Raw genomic sequence first — 3,534 nt, forward strand, 5'->3', positions numbered from 1 at the left:
TGCAGTATACTGATTCCACTGTGAAGTGAAGAAGCTCAGTGGAGTTTTTACTCCTCACTTACTTTGTACTGAAATGACGCTCATCGCTCAAGTTCTAATTCTAAGACACTGCTCCACAAATTGAGCTAAAATTAAAAACTCCAACCCCCCCTCACAAACAACTCTTGAAACTTAGTAAAAATATAGTTGCATGTTGAGAGAAATTTCGGTCAGGAGTTAAGCTGGACATATAAAATACTAAGAATACTGGATGCATCAATATTTGTATGTGAGGGGCAGCTCCTGTGGCTCAAAGGGGTGGGGCGCCAGCCCCGTATGCCGGAGGTGGCGAGTTCAAACCCAGCTCTGGCCAAAAACTGCAAAAATATATATATTTTTGTATGTGAACCTAAGTGGTGGTGAATACATTACTAATTTTTGGAGGATTCTTTGCATACGGAGTTAGAAAGCACTTGCACTTAGTTTCTGATAAAGTCTAATCACTTCCTTAAGAAATTTTTTCCAAGGGAAATATATTTTATTAATAGAATATTCCAAGCTGTAACTTAATGAGTTTAGGCAAACATTAATGAAGGAGAAAGTTTTTGTGTTTACTAAAGTTTTAAATAAAAATTCATATAAATCAGTTCAATAAATATTTACAGCACATCTCCCGGCTAGAAAAGTATTAAACCAGGTGATGTACTCTTTATAAAGAAGTGAATAAAATACCACAAACTGTAGCTGGAAAATTTTATGAACATTGAAAATTTAACCTTAAACTATTAACTTTGCTTTACTTAGACTATATTATAGATTCTATCACATCTTATTTAAATGTTATTGCTTTCTATTAAGGAGTAGACTAGAACATATGATCTTTTATTTTTCCTTACTATTTTTTCATATTATTTTAAAAATAATATCATCATACAATTATTCAGAAGGAATTTGACTGCAGAAAGAAAAGGCAAACACATATGGAAATATTCTTATGCACACCTCACAAATTTCAAAGCTTACTTCACTTCTTTTGTTGTTGTTAATAAATCTCTTAGGAAACCATGAAAAATGACCTCATAATTCAAATTCTCTGTTCTTAGCAGAGGCTTAACATGGATATCATTTAAAATAAGTGGCTCTATAGTTTCAAATATGTGATGTTTCAGAACGTTTCCTGCTAACCAAATACCTCTTTCTCTCAGAAACAGAGGAAGGAAAAAAAATGGGAAGGAGAAACTGAGAAGAGCCAATTGTTCTTAAAATACAACAGCTGGCTGAATTAAATTGAATCAATTACAGATCACATCTTGCATTGAAATACAGTGCTCAGCAAAGAGGCGATAATATGATGATTTAATTTTGACACGAGACTCACTAAACATGTAAAATGGACAAATATGACAATTATCAGGAAAATTTTAACCCTCTGGGTTGAAAGACTGTGTCCTAGTGAAACTTTACAGTGACAGTAGAGCTAGAAGAAAATTTGAAGGTTATCCTTTTAACGCAGCAGTAATTAAGCAGGCAGATGTCTTAATTGTGGTGCAATTGGCCTACTTTTCCAGAAGCTAAATTTCTTTGCCCATCTGGATATGGTCAATGACCTACTTTTTTCAATTCTACCACTATAGTACACTGATTCACAAAAGTGAAAATAAACTACTTATGAAAGTAATGCAGTTGAAATGGTATATGATATTTAGCAATCTTATTTTGGTTTCTCTTATATATTACGAGCAAATATACTTTCCTATAAGCAGTTTTATGTTGAGCCCAAATTTAACCCTGAACAGACACACACACACACACACACACACACATACATTTTCATTTTCATTTTCATTTTGTTTTCCCATCTTAACATTCAAACATATTTTTTGAACCTACCTTTCCTTAGCTAGACATATAAACTTACTATTTATTATGGAAATTTCAAGAAATGATCTTGAGCCTGAGACTTAGCCATTGTTTTTGTCTCCTTTATGTGAAATTGTTCACTATTAGATTTTTTATGTTTTTTTGTTTTTGTTTTTTTTTTTGCAATTTTTTGCTGGGGCCAGGTTTGAACCTGCCACCTCCAGTATATGGGTCCAGGGCTCTACTCCTTTGAGCCACAAGCGGCACCCCACTATTAGATTTTTAAATTAATATTAACCTCAAAATAGATATATCTCTTGGGCTATTCACTACTATTAGTTCTCCATGAGACATTTAATGGAATTTATTTGGGGTTTTGTTTCACTTTTATATATTCATTTATAAATATACAGTTTTAATACATAAATCCACTATAAATATTTATTAAGTACTTGTGCTGAGTACTTTGTTGTGATGAGCAATATATATGACTGTCTTGTGAGTGGATATATAGAAACTTAGAATCTTTCATATCTTGAATGTTTTGTCTAAGTACTAAAGATTTATATAACAAGAACATGTTATGGTAACTTGAGATGTACTTTGTCTCAGATGGATTAGGCTGGTCTGCGGTAACAAAAATTTCCCAGTTCTCCAAAGATGATAATGATGATAATGATTATATATACAACATATATTCATATATGCTTATGTTTACATATCTCTCTCTCTCTCTCTCTCTATATATATATGTATATATATATATATATATCTTGCTTTTGCTACATATCTACCATGGGTCTTTAAGGAGGGATGGGAGAAGTGTCCTCTGTCCATAGTGGTTACTCACGGAGCCAAACTGAAGGAGCAGCCACTATCTGGAATATTGCTGGTCATGAGCAAATTGGGCAAAGGAATCTATGGGCGGCCACACTTTTAGCTATTAAATGAACTAGTTCGGTTGTGACAAACACCACTTCTATTCAGATATAGAGCAACTGAATCTGGTCACACTGTGTCATCCAATCATATAAAGACCAGAAAGTATAGGCCTACCATAAATACGAAAGGGAGAAGAACCAGAAATATTTATCAAATTGTACTAATAACTGAAGAACAATAGTATTTTGGCAAACAGTCCTAATTACTGATCACCGAATAGCTGGATTACCCTTTCTTTCATACAAAATACATCTAAAACCCTACCTTGTTTTATTGCATTTTGCTTTTTTTTTTTTTTTTTTTTTTTTTTTTTTTTTTTTCCAGATTTTTGAAACTTTAATAAGATTTTAAAAACATGAAAAATATGGAACGCTTCACGAATTTGCGTGTCATCCTTGCGCAGGGGCCATGCTAATCTTCTCTGTATCGTTCCAATTTTAGTATATGTGCTGCCGAAGCGAGCACCATTTTGCTTTTTTGTACTTCACAAATATTGCTTTGTTTAATTTTTATAAATTAATAATAGTTGTATGTGGTTATAGGGTATATGTGATATTTTGATACAAGGATACAATGTGTAAAGATCAAATTAAGGAAGTTGGGATATACATCACTTCAAACATTTAACATTTCTTTGCATTAGGAATACTCCAAATCCACTCCTTTGGTTATTTTCAAATATATAATAAATTATTTTTAACTCTGGAGGCCCTATTGTGCTATTAGACACTAGATCATATTCCTACTATCAAA

General features: G+C 32.6%; 1 non-coding gene across 1 annotated transcript; it reads right to left on the reverse strand.

Moving 5' to 3' along the window:
- Positions 1-3,139: 3,139 nt before the first annotated feature.
- On the reverse strand, positions 3,140-3,246 carry LOC111726607. The gene has a single exon (XR_002774345.1). It is a non-coding gene; the product is annotated as a U6 spliceosomal RNA (small nuclear RNA).
- Between the last annotated feature and the right edge of the window lie 288 nt (positions 3,247-3,534).

The sequence above is a fragment of the Otolemur garnettii genome, unplaced genomic scaffold (assembly GCF_000181295.1).
Source record: "Otolemur garnettii isolate 467f Iridium unplaced genomic scaffold, OtoGar3 scaffold00072, whole genome shotgun sequence".
In the NCBI taxonomy this organism is placed as follows: Eukaryota; Metazoa; Chordata; class Mammalia; order Primates; family Galagidae; genus Otolemur; species Otolemur garnettii.